Source organism: Lynx canadensis, chromosome B1 (genome assembly GCF_007474595.2).
Source record: "Lynx canadensis isolate LIC74 chromosome B1, mLynCan4.pri.v2, whole genome shotgun sequence".
Lineage (NCBI taxonomy): Eukaryota > Metazoa > Chordata > Mammalia > Carnivora > Felidae > Lynx > Lynx canadensis.
In genome coordinates, this window is record NC_044306.2 from 58464977 (window position 1) to 58485122 (window position 20146).

At 36.7% G+C, this 20146-nt stretch overlaps 1 long non-coding RNA gene across 1 annotated transcript in view; it reads right to left on the reverse strand.

Moving 5' to 3' along the window:
• Window positions 1-20067, reverse strand: part of LOC115512086 — a 76429-nt gene extending 56362 nt beyond the window's left edge. Inside the window, exons 1-2 of the long non-coding RNA XR_003968278.1 lie at window positions 19993-20067; window positions 14929-14999 (exon numbers count right to left, since the gene is read on the reverse strand). This is a non-coding gene — a long non-coding RNA (uncharacterized LOC115512086). The remainder of the gene's footprint in view (window positions 1-14928; window positions 15000-19992) is intronic.
• Window positions 20068-20146: the final 79 nt, after the last annotated feature.

Sequence of the window (20146 nt, forward strand, 5' to 3'; positions counted from 1 at the left end):
AGAGAACTATGGATGGAAGTTTAGGCATGCTACACTGCAAGACACTTCTTAGACAAGAAAAGCAAAGATTTTAGGACCTACAAAACAGTGAGATGGACAGATTCAGGAATTCTCTCCCTCAACAGACCAGGGAGTTGAGGCAGGGGAAGGAGGCTTAATCAGAGATCATAGATTAGCAGGAGACTGGCACAAATATCAAAGAAGTATGTTCAAGTGCAGAGGAAAGATTCAGAAGAGTTATAAATCATGTGCGAAGTCTAAGCCTGAAGGAGCTAGCTGAATCCTACGGCTAAAAACAGGTGCAAGAGAGCCCCCTAGTGTTCCCGCGCAAAAATGCAGCTCCACGTCCAGCTCCGCGTGCTTCTCCCGCCCGCATTGCAATGATGGGTGCTCTCCCAGCCTTGGTGAAACACACCTTTCGGTGGGCACCAAAGCAGATAGCGAGTTGTGGTATTTAGGTACTCAGAGATGTGTTTCACCCGTCCCATTTCGTAGCCCACCCGCTCTTTTTAGAAATAGAAAAACTGAATTCAAAAGAGAAAGCAACGTGCCAGAGAGTAAGCAAGGAGAGAAATCTGAAAAAACCGATGGGACCAGAACCCAGGACGACCTATCTCGCTCGCCCTGAGCTTTTCTCTTTACTGAGCCACCTCCAGTACCTTAGTTGGCTTTTTAAACTGGTCCACGATAGATCAAGAAAAAAAACGATTAAAAGGCTCTGGTGTAGGCATACTGCTTTCTGAACAACTACTTGTATCTACCAATTATTGAATCTCTTGTATGTGCTATCCACTCTAAGGAAGATGTGAGAAATAGTACCTCAAATCCTTACTGCCCTAAAATTCAGACATTATTACACATAAATTCTATGTAGAAAACTAAAACTCAGACAGTGTGGGTCATGTACCCACACACATTTCTAAATTGCAAATTTAAACCCAGGTCTGTCTCCCAAAACTCAGATGGGTCCCATTAATGCCCTATCGCCTTTCCGGACCTATTTCAGTGTGAGAAAATTGGTGTAAAAGAAATATTTCACCGTGAACATTTCATTATCTCTTTATTAGAGTTGTGTTTCCCTCTCAGAGTAATTCTACTTATTTCTTATCCTCCAAATCAGTATATATCAAGTATCATTTCAACAAGTGTTATGATTTTATTAGCATTTCTTTTTATACTTATTTTCAAATAAAATAATATTTTCTCTCAAGTAAGGCCCCCTAGTTTTCCAAAGAGGTATTAATTTATTTATATCACCTAAACTCACAAAACCTTTTAGTGGCACAATCGGACCAAAAGTACATATTTACTCTGTACTTCTCTGCCCAATTCTTTCTATATATCATGACTGTTATGTGACTTTTTTGTCTAGTCTCTAATTTTTTACATAATGTGGTTCCACTTACCTATATAACCAAAGTGCCAGATACAGTGTAAAATAATTATTTATTTATTCCAGCAATATTTATGTATTACCCCAGATGTTCCAGGCACTAAGGAAAGCACCTAGTTTTGGAAACAAAAGGAAAGGAGTAAGAAAGAGTGGTTGCCCTCAAGGAGTTTACCAGTTCTGGGGGAGGGACAGACCCATATGCAATGTGATGGATATTGTGATAAATCTTCAACGGGTAATAAGAAGACGTAGTGAAATAAATCCAGGAAGGACACTCGTGATAAGTTTCAAAGGGGTAGGTGAACTTTGAGATAAATTATTCATGTATCCTTTGTTCCGGTAAGTCATCTTTCTGGGTCACCTCCCCACACATACTTCTTTTACACTTCCTTATGCAATCATCACCTCTCCCTTCCTCCTACTCACTTTGTTCCTACCCAGCCATGTGCAACAAATTGCCTCAGTTATACTTCATAGTGTTTCAAATATTCCCTAGCAGTTCTGATCTCAATTTTTAACACCACACTATTCAAAGCGGACAGCTTCTGTAACTGCTGTAATATGGCATGGGTTTCAAAAACAAAAACAGAAACAAAAACAAAACAAAAACAAACAAAACAGATTCTATTTAAACAGAATCAAATAAAGCCCAAAGGAAAATCCTCATCCATCTCAGAACAAGTCACAAACAAGAGTCACCCTGCAACGCAGGCGTTGCTGACCACAGCAACTCGGTGCCCCACTGGCACGTCACAAGTAAGATCCAGCCTCCCTGAGAAAGACTCCACATGCTTCTCTGAATAAAAACAGACACACATTAGACACTTTCTCTTCACAAAAACACAGCTGCATAGCAACCAGCCTGGAACAACCAGGGGGAAAAAAAGGACACCCAAATGCCCTGTCAGCCAAGTCCATCAAGTCAAACCTGGAAATAATGTAACGTGTTAATGAAGCTACTCCCACCAGCACCCACACATCCAACAACAACAGCCAAAACAAAACCTTAGAACCTGTCAAGTGAGCATATTTTTCTATTGTTCAATAAATCCCACTGTCATCTAGATGCTAGCTGTTTACATGGACTAATGCCATGCTTACATAGCCAGTTTTAATTTCAATTATCGCCTATTTGCAAATGCACTGAAGAAATAAAATACAAATAGATCATCCTTTTGTTTTAAAATTTTCATAATAATAAAATTCACAAGATACATTTCTGTCCTCCTTCTCCTAGATGTCATTAAAGCAACTTTTTTTTTAAACATCTTGTTCCGGGTTTTAACATTCCCCCCACCCTGTTAGCTAAGCAAGCTGTTTCTCAGAGTTGAACATAAAACTTCAGTCAAACACTGTGAACTTAGATGCCTAAGTTTGATATCTTGTAAAATAACAGCTTCTAAAATTATTAACTCAGAAGTTGGCCAACACTCTTCTAATTACCATATAGCATTTTCTTCTGCTTAAAACAAATCTGCATGCCTTATAAATATCTTTTACACACATAATTCTATTTTTTCCCAGCTTTATTAAGATAAAATTGACAGAGAACTGTATAAATTTAAGATATACAATGTGGTGATTTGATATTCTTGCGTATTGCAAAATGATTACCACAATAAAGTTAGTTAACATATCCATTACCTTACCATTCTTGTTTTTTTTTTTTTTTTTTTTTTTTTTTTTGTGGTGAGAACTTTAAAAATCTATTCTTTTATGGAGCACCTCAGTGGCTCAGTCATTAAACGTCCAACTCCTGATTTCTCACAGTTGTGAGATCAAGCCCCATGACGGTCTCTGGGCTGACAGCATGGAGCCTGTTTGGGGTTCTCTCTCTCCCTCTCTGCCTCTCCTCCACTGGCACACACACACTCTGTCTCTCTCTCTCTCAAAATAAACAAATAAACTTTTAAAAATCTATTGTTAGTATGCAATAGAGTATACAAATAACTAATAATTCTCAAGTATACAATACGGTATTGTTAACTACAGTCATTATGCTGTATATCCCCAGAACTTACTCGTAACTAGAAGTCTATACATTTTGATCACCTTCAACATTTCCCCCAACTCCACCCCTGGCAACCACCAATCTAATCTCTGTTTCTAGAAGTATAATGTTTTTAGATACCACATGTGAGTGAAATAATTCAATATTTATCTTTATCAGACTTATTTCACTCAGCATATGCCCTCAGTTTTATCTGTATTGTCACAAATAGTAAGATTTCCTTCTTTTTGTGGCTGAATTCCCTTGTATGCAGCAAAGTACATCTCTCTCCATTAATCCAATAACAGGCACTTAGGATGTTTCCCTGTCTTGGATATTGTGGGTAATGCGGCAATGAACATGGGGCTGCAGATGTCTCTTCAAGATAGTGATTTCATGGGATACCTGGGTGGCTCAGTTGGTTGAGCATCCAACTTCGGCTAAGGTCACTATCTCACGGTTCAGGGGTTCAAGCCCCGCATTGGGCTCTATGCTGACAGCTCAGGGCCTGGAGCCTGCTTTGGATTCTGTGTCTCTCTCTCTGTGCCCCATCCCAGCTTGTGCACTTGCGCTCTCTCTCTCTCCATCTCAAAAATAAACATTTTTTAACAAAGTGATTACATTTCCTTCAGATATATACCCAGAGGTGGAATTATAGTCCTATCTCTAATGCTTGGGGAACTTCCATACTGTTTCTCACAGTGGCTGTACTATTTATTTCCCTACCAGCAGTGCGCAAGGATTCCTTTTCCTCCACATCCTTGCCAACACTTAGCTCTTGTCTTTTTGATAACAGCCATTCTAACAGGTGTGAGATGATATGTCACTGTGATTTTAACTTACTTTCCCTGATAACTAGGAATGCTGAGCATGTTTTCATGTACCTGTTGGCTATCTAAATGTCTTCTTTGGAAAACATATCTTTTCAGGTCCTTGGCACACTTTTCAATTGGCTTGTTTTTGGTTTTGGTTTTGGTTTTGGTTTGCTATTGAGTATGAATTCCTTATATATCCTTTTGGATATCAACCTCTTAGATACATGATTTATAAAGATGCCCTCCCATTCCATAGGCTGCCTTTTCATCTTTTGATGGTTTCCTTTGTGTGCAGAAGCTTTTTAGTTGTGTAGTCCCACTTATTTTTGCTTTTGCTGTTTATTTTTGTTGTTATAACCCCCCAAAAAACTCATTGCCAAGAGCCATATCAAGGAATTTTTCCCCTAAGTTTTCTTTTAGAATTTTTATAGTTTCAGGTCTTACATTTAAGTCTTTAATCCATTTGAGTTAATTTTGGTGAATAGTCTAAGACAAGGGTTCATTCTTCTGTGTATGATTATCTCATTTTCTTAACACCATTTATTGAGGAAACTATTCTTTCTCCCATTGAGTATTCTTAGCTCTTTTGTCAAATATTAGTTGACTATACATTCAGGGGGTTACTTCTAGGCTATTGATTCTGTTGCATCGGTCCATGTGTTTATTTCCATGCTAATACCATACTTGTTTGCTTATTAAAGCTCTGTAGTTTAGTTTGAAATCAGAAAGTATGATTCCTCAAGTTTTGTTCTTCTTTCTCAAGATTGCTTTGGCTAGTCAGAGCCTATTATGGTTCCATATGAATTTTAGAATTTTTCTCTATTAAAAAATGTATTGGGGGGGGGGCACCTGCGTGGCTTAGTCGGTTGAGCATCCAACTTCGGCTCAGGTCATGATTTCATGATTTGTGAGTTCCAGCCCCGCATCAGGCTCTGTGCTGACAGCTCAGAGCCTGGAGCCTGCTTCAGATTCTGTGTCTCCCTCTCTCTGCTACTCCCCCACTGACACTCTGCCTCTCTCTCAGAAATAAACATAAAAAAATGTTTTGAATGTCATTGGAATTTTGATGGGAATTATATTAAAGCTATAAATGGCTTTGGGTAGTTTGGACATTTTAACAATATTAATTCTTCCAATCCCACGAACACAGGATATCTTTCCATTTTTTTGTGACTTCTTCAGTTTCTTTCATCAGTTTTATAGTTTTTAATGTATCCATCTTTCACCTGCTTGGTTAAATTTATCCCTAAGTATTTTATTATTTGGGTGTTATGGTTAATGGTATTTTTTTACTTCATTGTCGGATACTCACTGGTAGTATACGAGTGCATTTAATTTATGTACATTGATTTTTGTATCATGCAAATTTGCTGAATTTGTTTATCAGGAGTTTTGGGGGTGTAGTCTTTAGGATTTTCTACATGTAAGATCATGTTATCTGGAAACTGAGACAATTTTACTTCTTTCTCTGATTCGGATGCCTTTTCTTTCCTTTTATTGCTTGATTTCTCTGGGTAGAACTCTTAACAGTATGTTGAATAAAAGTGGCAACAGTGGGCTCACTTGTCTTATTCCTGGTCTAACTGGAAAAGCTTTCAGCACTTCACTGTTGAGTGTGATGTTATCTGTGGACTTGTCATATACGGCCTCTATTATGTTGATCGTGTCATTTTAATTGTGTGTCACATTTACTTATTTGCATATGATGAGCCATCTTTGCATCTCAGTAATGAATCCTACTTAATCATTGTATATTATCTTTTTAATGTGCTATTGAACATGATTTGCTAGTACTTTGTGGAGAATTTTTGCATCTATATTCCTTAGGATTGGCCTGTAGTTTTATTCTTTGTAATGCCCTTATTTGGCCTTGAATTACAGTAATGCTGGCCTTATAAAATGAGTTTTGGAGTGTTCCCTCCTCTTCAGTATTTTGGAAGAGTTTGGAAGAGAACTTTTGGCATTAATTCTTCCTTAAATGTTTGGCAAAATTCACCAGGGAAACCATCTGGTTCTGGGCTTTTCCTTTCTTTTCTTTTTTCAATCTCCTTAGTCATTATTAGTCAGTTCAGATATTATATTTCTTCATGATTCACTCTTGCTAGGTTGTATGCTTTTAGAAATTTATCCATTTCTTTTGATTATCCAATTTGTTAGTAAATAATCACTTATAGAAGTCTCTTTTGATCCTTTGCATTTTGGTGATATCAGTTATACTGTTTCCTTTTTTATTTCTGATTTTTTATGAGTCCTTGTCTTTTCTTCTTAGTTAGTCAAGTTAAAGGTTTGTCAATTTTGCTCATCTTTCCAAAGAGCCAACTCTTAGTTTTGTTAAAATTTTCTATTGTTTTCTTATTCTCTAAATCATTTACCACTGCTCTAATCTTTATAATTTTCTTCCTTGTGCTAACTTTGGGCTTAACTTGTTCCTCTTTTTCTAGTTCTTGAAACTACAAGATTAGGTTGCTTATTTGAGACCTTTTTTCCCTTGAGATATGTATTTAGAGTTATAAACTTTCATCTTAGAACTGCTTTTGCTGTGGAGGCGCCAAGATGGCAGAACAGCATGGAAGTATTTTTCGTGTCTCATGTCCATGAAATACAGCCAGATCAACACTAAACCATCCTGCACACCTAGAAAACTTATCTGAGGATTAACACAACAATCTACACAATCTAAACAACAGATTCAGCAGAAAGAGAAAAAAAATCTATTTGTTTTCAATTTCTGTTAAAAATATTTTTTAATTCTTTTCTACTATATTTTTTAATTTGTGTAAATTTTACCAAATTTTATTTTACTTCCATCATTTCACTTTATTTTACATCAGTGTATTATTTTTTCCACTTTTCAAATTATTTCCTTTTTTTTCTTTATTTCCCCTTTTTCTCTAATCTATCAAGAGCCTTTCAACACCCAGACCAAAACATACCTAGGATCTAGAACCATTTACTCTATTTTGTGTGTGTGTGTGTGTGTTTGTTTTAAACTTTTTAATTTTAACATATTTTTAATTTTAATTTTTTTCTTTTACTTTTAACTTTTTATTACCTCTTTAATTCCTTTTCTTCCTTCAAAATTATGAAACAAAGGAATTCACCCTAAAAGAAAGAGCAGGAGGAAATGACAGCCAGGGACTTAACCAACACGGATACAAGAAAGATGTCTGAACCAGAATTTAGAATCACGATAATAAGTATATTAGCTGTAGTCAAATATAGATTAGAATCCCTTACTTTGGAGATAAAAGAAGCAAAAGTTAGTGAGGATGAAATAAAAAATGCTATACTGAGATGCAGTCTCGAATGGATGCCACAGTGGCAAGGATGGATGAGCGAGAACAGAGAATCAGCGATATAGAGGACAAACCTATGGAGAATAATGAAGCAGAAAAAAAGAGGGAGATTAAAGCAAAAGAGCACAATTTAAGAATTACAGAAATCAGTGATTCATTAAAAAGGAACAACATCAGAATCATAGGGGTCCCAAAAGAGGAAGGAGAGAGAAATAGGGATAGAAGGGTTTTGTGAGCAAATCATAGCAGAAAACTTTCCTAACCTGGGGAAACACACAGACATCAAAATCCAGGAACGACAGAGGAATCCAGATTCAACAAAAACTGAACATCAACAAGGCATATCATGGTCAAATTCACAAAATACTCAGGCAGGGAGAGAATCAGGAAAGCACCAAGGGGGAAAAAAAGTCCCTAACCTACAAGGAAAGACAGATCAGGTTTGCAGCAGACCTATCCACAGAATCTTGGCAGGTCAGAAAGGAGTGGCAGGATATATTCAAGGTGCATAATCAGAAGAATATGCAGCCAAGAATTCTTTATCCACAAGGCTGGATATGCTTCAAATTAGGAGAGATAAAAAGTTTCCCAGACAAACAAAAATTAAAGGAGTTTGTGACCACTAAACCAGAGAAAGAAAAGATGAAAAAAAAACAAAAACAAATAAATAAAGACCAAAAGCAACAAACACTAGGAAGGACCAGAGAACACCACCAGAACTTCCAACTCTACAAGCAACATAATGGTGAATAAATTTATACCTTTCAGTACTCACTCTAAATGTCAATGGACTAAATGCTCCAATCAAAAGACAGAGGGTAACAGAATGGATGAGAAAACAAGACCCATCTAAATGCTGTTTACAAGAGACCCCCTTTAGATGTAAAGACACCTTCAGATTGAAAATAAGGGGATGGAGAACCATCCACCATGCTAATGGTCAACAAAAGAAAGCCAGAGTAGTCACACTTATATCAGACAATCTAGACTTTAAAATAAAGACTGTATCAAGAGATGCAGAAGGGCATTATATCATAATCAAGAGGTCTATCCACCAAGAAGACCTAAAAATTGTAAACATTTATGCATCAAATGTGGAGCACCCAAATATATAAATCAATTAATCACAAACATAAAGAAACTCATTGATAGTAATACCATAATAGTAGGAGACTTCAACACCCCACTCACAGTAATGGACAGATCATCTAATCAAAAAATCAACAAGGAAACAATGGCTTTGAATGACACACTGGACCAGAAGGACTTAACAGATATATTTAGAACATTTCATCCTAAAGCAGCAGAATATACATTCCTCTCCACTGCACATGGAACGTTCTCCAGAATAGACCACATACTGGGACACAAATCAGCCCTCAGCAAGTGCAAAAAGACTGAGATCATATCGCGCATATTTTCAGACCACAACGCTATGAAACTCGAAATCAACCACAAGAAAAAAATTGGAAAGATAACAAATACTTGGAGACTGAAGACCATCCTACTAAAGAATGAATGGGCTAACCAAGAAGTTAAACAGGAAATTAAAAAGTATATGGAAGCCAATGAAAATGGTAACACCACAACCCAAAACCTATGGGATGCAGCAAAGGCAGTCATAAGAGGAAAGTATATAGCAATCCGGGCCTTTCTAAAGAAGGAAGAAAGATCTCAGATACACAATCTAACCTTATGCCTTAAAGAGCCAGGAAAAGAACAGCAAGTAAAACCCAAAACCAGCAGAAGACAGGAAATAATAAAGATCAGAGCAGAAATTAATGCTATCAAAACCAAAAAAAACCAGAACAATAAAACCAGAAGCTGGTTCTTTGAAAGAATTAACAAAATTGATAAACCACTAGCCAGTTTGATCAAAAAGAAAAAGGAAAGGACCCAACTAAAAAAATCAAGAATGAAAGAGGAGACATCACAACCAGCACAACAGAAATAAAAACAATAATGAGAATATTATGAGCAATTATACACCAATAAAATGGGCAATCTGGAAGAAATTGACAAATTCCTAGAAACATATACACTACCAAATCTGAAACAGGAAGAAATAGAAAATTTGAACACACCCATAACCAATGAAGAAATCAAATTAGTAATCAAAAATCTGCCAAAAAACAAGAGTCCAGGGCCAAATGGCTTTCCAGGGGAATTCTACCAAACATTTAAGGAAGAGTGAACACCTATTCTCTTGAAGCTGTTCCAAAAAATAGAAATGGAAGGAAAACTTCCAAACTCTTTCTATGAAGCCAGCATTACCTTGATTCCAAAACCAGAGACCCCACTAAAAAGGAGAACTATAGACCAATTTCCCTGATGAACATGGATGTGAAAATCGTCAACAAGATATTAGCCAACCAGCTCCAACAATACATTAAAAAATTATTCACCACAACCACGTGGGATTTATACCTGGAATGCAAGGTTGGTTCAATATCTGCAAAACAATCAATGTGATTCATTACATCAATAAAAGAAAGGACAAGAACCATACGATCCTCTCAATAAATGCAGAGAAAGCATTTGACAAAATAAAACATCCTTTCTTGATAAAAACCCTCAAGAAAGTGGGGAAAGAAGGATCATACCTCGAGATCAGAAAAGCCATATATGAAAGACCCAATGCTAATATCATCCTCAATGGGGAAAAACTGAGAGCTTTCCCCCTAAGGTCAGGAACAAGACAGGGATGTCCACTCTCACCACTGTTATTCAACATAGTATTGGAAGTCTTAGCCTCTGCAATCAGACAACACAAAGAAATAAAAGGCATCCAAATCAGCCAGAAGGAGGTCAAACATTCACTCTTCGAAGATGACATGATATTCTACATGGAAAACCCAAAAGATTCCACCAAAAAACTGCTAGAATTGATTCATGAATTCAGCAAAGTTGCAGGATATAAAATCAATGCACAGAAGTCGGTTGCATTCCTATACACCAATAATGAAGCAACAGAAAGGGAAATCAAGGAATCAATCCCATTTACAATTGCACCAAAAACCATAAAGTACCTAGGAATAAATCTAACCAAAGAAGTGAAAAATCTATACACTGAAAACTATAGAAAGCTTATGAAAGAAACTGAAGAAGACATTAAAAAATGGAAAAAGATTCCATGCTCCTGGATAAGAACAAATGTTAAAATGTCAATGCTACCCAAAGCAATCTACATGTTCAATGCAATCCCTATCAAAGTAACACCAGCATTCTTCACAGAGCTAGAACAAACAATCCTAAAATTTGTATGGAACCAGGAAAACCCCGAATAGCCAAAGCAATCTTGAAAAAGAAAACCAAAGCAGAAGGCATCACAATCCTGGACTTCAAGCTATACTACAAAGCTGTCATCATTAAGACAGTATGGTACTGGCACAAGAACAGACACTCAGATCAATGGAACAGAATAGAGAACCCAGAAATGGACCCACAAACATATGGCCAACTAATCTTTGACAAAGCAGGAAAGAATATCCAATGGAATAAAGACAGTCTCGTCAGCAAGTGGTGCTGGGAAAACTGGACAGTGACATGCAGAAGAATGAACCTGGACCACTTTCTTACACCATTCACAAAAATAAACTCAAAATGGATGAAAGACCTAAATGTAAGACAGGAAGCCATCAAAATCCTCGAGGAGAAAGCAGGCAAAAACCTCTTTGATCTTGGCCACAACAACTTCTTACTCAACACGTCTCGGGAGGCAAGGGAAACAAAAGCAAAAATGAACTACTGGGACCTCATCAAAATAAAAAGCTTCTGCACAGCGAAGGAAACAATCAGCAAAACTAAAAGGTAACTGACAGAATGGGAGAAGATATTTGCAAATACATATCAGATAAAAGGTTAGCATCTAAAATCTATAAAGAACTAACTTATCAACACCCAAAAAAACAATCCAGTGAAGAAATGGGCAAAAGACATGAATAGACACTTCTCCAAGGAAGACATCCAGATGGCCAACCAGCACATGAAAAAATGCTCAACATCACTCATCATCATCAGGGAAATACAAATCAAACTCACAATGGGATACCACCTCACACCTGTCAGAATGGCTAACATTTACAACTCAGGCAACAACAGATGTTGCTGAGGATGCAGAGAAAGAGGATCTCTTTTTCACTGCTGGTGGGAATGCAAGCTGGTGCAGCCACTCTGGAAAACAGTATGGAGGTTCTTCAAAAAATTAAAAATAGAAGTACCCTATGATCCAGCAATTGAACTACTAGGCATTTATCCAAGGGATACAGGTATGCTGTTTTGAAGGGGCACATTCATCCCACTGTTTATAGCAGCACTATCAACAATAGCCAAAGTATGGAAAGAGCCCAAATGTCCATCAATGGATGAATGGATAAGAAGATGTGGTATATATATACAATGGAGTATTACTCAACAATCAAAAAGAATGAAATCTTGCCATTTGCAACTACGTGGATGGAACTGGAGGGTTCTATGCTAAGCGAAATTAGTCAGAGAAAGACAAATATCATATGACTTCACTCATATGAGGACTTTAAGACACAGAACAGATGGACATAAGGAAAGGGAAGCAAAAATAATACAAAAACAGGGAGGAGGACAAAACATAAGAGATTCAAATATGGAGAACATACAGAGGATTACTGGAGGGGTTGTAGGAGAGGGGATGGGCTAAATGGGTAACAGGCTTTAAGGAATCTACTCCTGAAATCATTGTTGCACTATATGCTAACTAATTTGGATGTAAATTAAAAAAATAAAAATAAATAAAAATAAAAAATAAATTAAACAAAAGAACTGTTTTTGCTGCATTTTGTGAGTTTTACTAATTCTGTTTCCAGTTTCATTTGTCTCAAGATTTTTTTTTAATTTTTCTTTTGATATCTTCTTTGACTCATCAATTGTTCTATAGCGTATTGATCACATATTATGAATTTCCATGTATTTGTAAATTTGCCAGCTCTCCTGTTGTTGATTTCTAGTTTCATACCATTGTGGTCAGAAACATCACTTGATATAATTTCCCTCTTCCTTAATTTTTTTGACTTGTTTACCAGCTTAACATGAGGTCTATCCTAGAAAATGTTCCATGTGCACTTGAGAACAATGTGCATTCTGGTTGTATTGGATGGAAATATTCTGTATGTATCTGTTATGTCCATTTGGTCTGCAGTGTTTTTCATTTCTACGGTTTTCTTATTGAATCTCTCTAGATGATCTATGCATTGTTAAGAATGGGATATTAAAGTCCCCAACTCCTATTGTATTGCTGTTTTTTTCTCCTTTTCGTTCTATTAGTATTTGCTTTATATATTTAGATGCTGTGCTCATTATATAATGACCTTCACTGTTTCTTGGGCCATTTTTAGCTTAAAGTCTATTTTGTCTGATATAAGTATGGTTACCCATGATCTCTTCTGTTTTCCATTTGCTTGAAATATCTTTCTCCATTCCTTCACTCTCAAACTATGTGTGTCCTGGGGCGCCTGGGTGGCGCAGTCGGTTAAGCGTCCGACTTCAGCCAGGTCACGATCTCGCGGTCCGTGAGTTCGAGCCCCGCGTCGGGCTCTGGGCTGATGGCTCAGAGCCTGGAGCCTGTTTCCGATTCTGTGTCTCCCTCTCTCTCTGCCCCTCCCCCGTTCATGCTCTGTCTCTCTCTGTCCCAAAAATAAATAAACGTTGAAAAAAAAAATTTTTAATAAAAATAAAAAAAAAACTATGTGTGTCCTTAAAAGTGAGTCTTTTGAGGTCAGCACATCATTGAATCCTTTTTTTTTAATCCATTCCATGTCTCTTTATTGGAGAAAATAATCCGTTTATATTTAAAGTAATTATTGTAAATAAGTAAGGACTTACTTAGTGCCATATAGCTCGTTTTCTGTTTGTAGACACTTTGTTTCTTGTTTCCTCTCCTATCTTCCTTTGTGATTTGATGACTTCTTGTGGTGGTATGAATCCCTTATCATAATATTTTGTGTATGTACTGTAGGTTTTTCCTTTGTGGTACTATGAGGCTTACATGAATTATCTTTTAGTTATAATATGCTATTTTAGGCTGATAACAACTTAACTTCAATAGCACAGAAAAATTTATACTTTTACTTCTTTCCCACTCACATTTTAGGTTATTGATGTTACATTGCACATCTTTTTATATTGTGCATCCATAAAAAATTATTGTCATTATGGTTACTTTTAATACATTTGTTTTTAACATTTAAACTGGAGTTGTAAGTGAATTATGCACCATTACAATATTAGAAAATCTGACTTTGATTATATTTTCACTATTACCAGTGAGTTTTACAAATTCATACATTTTTTCTATGTTAATTAATTTCTTTTTATTTCCACCTGAAGAACACCCTTTAGCACTTCTTGTAAGATAGGCCTATCTGTGATGAATTTCCTCAGCTTTTGTTTGTTCAGGAAAGCCTTTATTTCTCCTTTTTTTCTGAAGGACAGCTTTGTTGGGTATAGTAAGTTTCTGTCTTTACCAGAGCCCAAAGGCTATTTTTGTGCTTCTCCTGTGAACTCCAAACTGCACTGAAATTAAGTACTGAGATCTCCAATATATGCACTTTATCTGGCATATTTTGGTCACAAGGCAGGGCTGTCCATGCTAACTCAAGGAATTGTTCTGGGGTAGTTGCCATTTAAGGATAGCCATTTTTCAAGTTCCTATGTGTGCGATCTCACAATTATTCCCAAATGAGGCATGAGCTGGCACCAAAGCCCAATTAGTCTGAATAGCAATTGGGATTTACTCTTACTTGTTAATGAGAAAAGGTTAAAGTGTCCATTATGAACTTTGGTAAGAATGCCTTGATACGTTCCCATCCATCATCCCACCCAAGAAACCTAATGTTGATTGTAGAATCTGTGATTTTATCTGGGTTCATGACCGTTGGTTGCTCATCAAAGTTGGAAGTTGATCATTAATAGAGGTTTCATCTCTATCCACTCATCTATCTACTCAAAGCCCATCATCATATCAATATGTCATATTAAATAAGACTTGATGGTAGCCTCTCAGATTGATATTTTTGTAAAAGTTTATATATTGGAAATTTTTCATTGGCCTAGAGAAACAGTAAATAACATGATAAGAAAACTTCACCAGAGTGGTTAAGCCCATGATCTCTGAATCAGACTGTCTGGGTTCAAATTTTAGCTCTGCTACATACATTCATATGAGCTTCTATATCTCAATTTCCCAATTTATAAAATGAAGCTAATAATAGTACCTACCTCACATAGTTCAGCTTTGAACCTTAATTTTTAACCAACTGGATCTCAATATTTCCTCATGTAAAAACAAGTTCCTATCCTAAAAATAAAACTCCCAATTAAAAGGAGAAGAAGCATAGATACATGTTCACAAAAATGCATTTTACAGTTGCCAACTCCAAGAAACATTATTCTGATTCTTACCTTTTGGGTTTTAATCCATTTCTTGTGAAGTTACTTGTGTGAGAGACTCATCTTGTTTACCTTGCTTCTTCCTAAGATTGAAGGACAAAACCTAACTCACTGAATAAGTTGAAGCTTCTATTAATTCCAGTAATCCAATGAAGCTAATTTACAATTTTATAATTTTTCTGACCCCAAACAGCCATACTATCTGAATTTTACTAAAGATGGTGATCACTGGCCATCTCTCCCCAACTTTTTATTTTTAAGTTGTTTGTAGTATCACAATGCTGCCACCATTTGCCCCACTCTTTTTTACTCCTTAGTAATAATCTAGTCACAAGGGGTGATGAGCATGGAAAAACAAATGTCATTGCCATTGAAAGTCATGGGTACATGATTCTCTACCAAGTGCTCTGCACCTTCATTCAGTATTTCTCTGCTCAAGTAGTCTTTTATTGGGCCAGTCCCAGTTTTGGCCCCTTTTGTTTTGATTGAGCATTAATTCTGCTATTAAAAATTGCACCCTTTGTGGAATGTCTTTTCCTCCCTTGAGGGCTATGAATATAGACCTGTAATCAAGGTTTGGGACCAAAGCTACTCCAGTCAGACTTATCCCAGGTCTTTGCATCTTTATGGAAATGATATAAGAACAAAAATGTCAAAATTTATTTATTCCAGTGGTGGTTCCTGGACAAGACCATAAATAGTTTTGCCCCTGAAGCCAACCTGTACCAGACTTATTCTTCAGCATTTCTGTATATACTTTTAAGAAATTTTTTTTTGCTTTAAGCCAATATTAATTTCTGCACCTTGAAACAAAAGGATCCCACCTATTAGCATTTGTACCTGCTCATGGCCCCACAGTTAAAAATCAAAATCCCTTTTGATGATGTGGGTTTTTTCCCCTATGGGTTTCCGAAAATGAAAGCAACCACCCCAATTATTCTCTGCTTACAAGAAATTTACTACTTTTCATTAAAAAGGCATTTTACGTGAAAGGATTATGATAGACATCTGAAAACGTGCTGGTTATTTTCCATTTGCCTTTCCAGATCCACCCTCCCCTTGCTTCCCTACTCTCTCTGCCTGAGGCCACAGAGGCTCATCTGTTTGCAGTCATCAACAGGCTCCCTTGCACTGCTGTTTCCAGTTGGATTCAGTCAATGGAGAGCCCCCAGAGGAAAAAAAAAAAAATCAAGGAAAGAAGAGAGTGAGGTTGGTGTGTTAGTCCTTGGGCTCCCTCCCTGCAGATTGGCCCTGGGCTGGCTGCCTGGCTCCTCTACCCCATGTTGCAGCCCTGCCAGGCAGCCCTTTCCATACAACCCCTTTTCCTCACCTCTGTAGGCTTAGGAGTGGTGTAGCACCACAGTGCTGAATTATCTCAGTGGCTCCTCCACATGAAACTATACCTCTATAAATACAGTTGATATCTCAGTGTTTCATCTACTTCCTGACAGAATCCCACCTATTACAGCAAACTGGCATTGTCTTTCACGCGTAAGAATATCCTCTTTTAGTCATTGCCACATAGTTGTCAATACCCTATGACCAGATTCAAGAAACAAAAAACAGAGGTTTGTGATCTGATGAAGTGATCCAGGCAATTGCCATAGTTTCCTCACTTAGCTCAGTTTTCTAATCTCTGCAGGACTGAAGCCCATGATAGGCACTGGTCACTTTTTATCTAATTCATCCCAAATTTATGATAAAATTCTCTCTTTCTTGTTGCAAGGGATATAAAGATGAAATAGTAAAGTCGGCTCTTATCATGACTTTAGGGGGCAGGGAAAATTTAGCATTGGCTACTGCTATTTGCAAAACTGAGTCATGCTAGATAGGAAGTTGACATTATGAACACAAAGTTTGTGGAACAGTCCATTCCAGTTTTTTATCTAATGATCATATATTTCCCTGACATCTCTTTAGGCCATGAACCTGAGCAATTTCCCCTGTTACAAAAGTTGGGTGGATGTGTCAACTTAGTCATTAGGGCAGCTGCCCAGTTCTCGGGATGTGTCAAGCATCAGAAAAAGGATACACTGGTCATTTGCATTTAGTTGTAGGCATATGGCTTTACTCCCACATATATGCTCTCTCTCCCAAAAGTTATCAAAAATCAAAATAAGTGGACTTGCAGCCCAAACAGTAAAGATGCAATTTCTTTAGAGACTGAAGCAGACCATGGCTAGGCTTTCTATAGCACAAAGGTTTAATATCTGTCGCATGGTGAGGAATTGCCTTCTATGGTAATAAGATGAATCTTTTCGTAAGGGGTGATGTGGCCCTGCAGCAAAACTATACCTCTGGGTTCCTCTGCATAGTCTACATCGACCTTTGATTTCTGAGGGCCTCACCTTATGTTATATATATCTGACATATATCCTTTATACTGTTGGCCCTTTTTATACTAAATCAAAATGAGAGACCCCTTGCACTGAGTAAATCATTTGTCTGGTTTTCAAATCTAGACCAGATTTTTTTGGCCTGGCCTAACTCAGTAACTAAAGTGGACTGAGTATGAAGCCAACAGGTTCTCATATGAAAGAGACTTAGATTCTAATTCCAACTCTGTTATTTACAAGCTGTGTGTTTCAGGTCAAAGAATTTCACTTTACTAAGCCTTAGTTTTCTCATCTATGAGAGTGTCTATATCATAAAATAACATGTATTTAAAGCACTGAGCACAGTGCCTTGCATATTACAAGCACACCATAAATATCAGCAATTATTATTACATTATAATGCCCAGCAACAACTGTAAGCCCAAAGATCAGGCCTGAAGGAGTCATTTTCACATTATAGATGCAGTGGATAATAAGAAGTACCTTGAAAAAAATCCTTTTATACTTTTAACCTGTCCCAGAATAGGAATCATAAGATCAATTTTATATAGATTCTACCACAAAATTCCCCAGCAAGGCAACAAAATTCATCTTATGCACTAAAATTGAATATTTGTGCTGATTACATTGGACAAGTCAGATAATGGATTTCATTAAAAAAAAGGGGGGGGGGAGCCAGAACCCAAATAAAAAGTCATCAACAGAGAATTTTACTTTACACAATAAAAAATTTAAACCTGTACTATCTATAAAAGCATGGAAAGCTCAAGTAAAAGGGACTTAAATCTGTTTGTTAAACTTAGTCTCAGATGGGTAATTCATAATGTCACAGTTTGACCACACACTTAAAAAACAAAAACAAAAACAAACAAAAAAACAACTAATGGTGCCAACTGTATTTTCCAAAGATTACCTCAACTGTATTTCCCATCATACATGCTCTTTTATGATGTGGCTTTGTGCTCCTCCATCGGGAAGTATTTATTTCTCCACCCTGTTGAATCTAAATGTGTCCTGTGACTGCTCAGATCAAGTGAAATTGGGAGAAGTCACTCTGTGCCAGTTTCATATGTAACCATTAACTGACCTGGCAGATGCTATGCCTACAAAACCTAAGCCATATGGAATGGCCCTCCTTCCATGGCCCCAGTAGTTGCCTACAGTTGGCAACAACTGCCAGCCACATCAGAGAGCTACCCTGGATGTCCAGCACAGTCCCACTTCCAATGACTCCATCCCCAGTCTCCATAGACAACAACCCAAGAGATCAGTAAACCCAGGACTGTGTGAGAAAATCATACATGGCATTCAAAACCACTGCGATGTTGTTGTTGCTGTTGTTGTTTAATGTTTATTTATTGTTGAAAGAGTACAAGGGGGGAGGGGCAGAGAAAGGGGGACAGAGGATCTGAAGTGGGCTCTTTGCTGACAACAGAGAGGCCAATGTGGGGCCTGAACCCATGAACCACAAGATCATGCCCTGAGCTGAAGTTGGAGGCTCAACTGACTGAGCCAACCGGGTGCCCCCACTGTGTTTTGAGTTTGTATACTAAATAGCAACAAATGACCAGAGCAATTAGCCACATTTGACTTAAATACCTGTTTTTATCCCTCTATCTGGCTCCATCTTCCTTTCTGATAAGCAATAAACACTTGGGATTCCTTTCCTAGATACTTGGTTCAAATCATAGCTATTTATCTAAAAGTCCCAATTAGCTGAATATCTTGTAGTCAATAATGCTTTCTACATTAACTAACATATCAGCAACTTGAAAAAAATGTGATTTTATTAAAATTTTCCAACATCATTTGATTGAACTAAGAGATCAACAACAGCAGACAAAACAATCTCTAGCTACATCAGTAGAAGCAGAAACACAAGTAAATCAAACCAGAAGATTTATGGCAATTTTTTCTACAGCTAGAAATTCTTAAGAACTTTAGAAAAATCTCCTCTTGATAAGGTCTAGTCATAATAACATAAGCAAATATGATATCATTTTCTTAATGTATAATCCCTTATGAGATATTTGAATAATATACTTCAAAGTAAGTACTACTTCACAGAAAGGCAAGTAAATGGTAGAATTTTTTTTTCTGTGAGAAGCAAGTATTCCTTTCAAATTTTCAATTCATGTATTTAAATGCAAATGCAGGTATATAAATACATTCTAAAAGTCTTTTTTAACTATTTGTGTATGCCAGAAATAAAGCCATAGCAATTATGTTATTATGAAGATTAAAAGCAAAAATTCACTTAAGAATGATCAGTTAAAATATCAAATTTAAAATATTATATGAGGTATTTTTTAATTATTTATATGTACATGGAAAAAAAATGGGAATTGTAACTTTACACAATGCACATAAGAAAAAAATCAAAACACTGATTTTCAGAAATAGATTTTATAACTATATAAGAATTTTGCTAGGGACACCTGCATGGCTCAGTCAGTCAAGTGACTGACTCTTGATTTTGGTTCAGGTCATGATCTCAGGGTTGTGAGATTGAGCCTCACGTCAGGCTCCATGCTCTGCATGGAGCCTGCTTAAGATTCTCTCCCTCTCTCTATGCTCCTCTCCCCTGCTGGTATGCACTCTTCCTCTCTCTAAAAGTAAAAAAAAAAAAAAAAAAAAAAAAAAGGTTAAAATTAATAAAATAAATTAAAAAAAAGAATTTTGCTAGAAACCTTGTTAACTCCATAGTTTTGATTATCATATGGGTTAATTCATGGCTCACCTTCATTGTTTTCATATGGTAACATCATGCTTCTCTCTTTCAATATCAGTAAGAAGCTACTAACATTATCCACTGGTATCTAAAAGAGAAGTACAAATTAGAACTACAAGGAGATAGCCTTTTTCGCACATTATATTGGTAAACTTCCATAAGT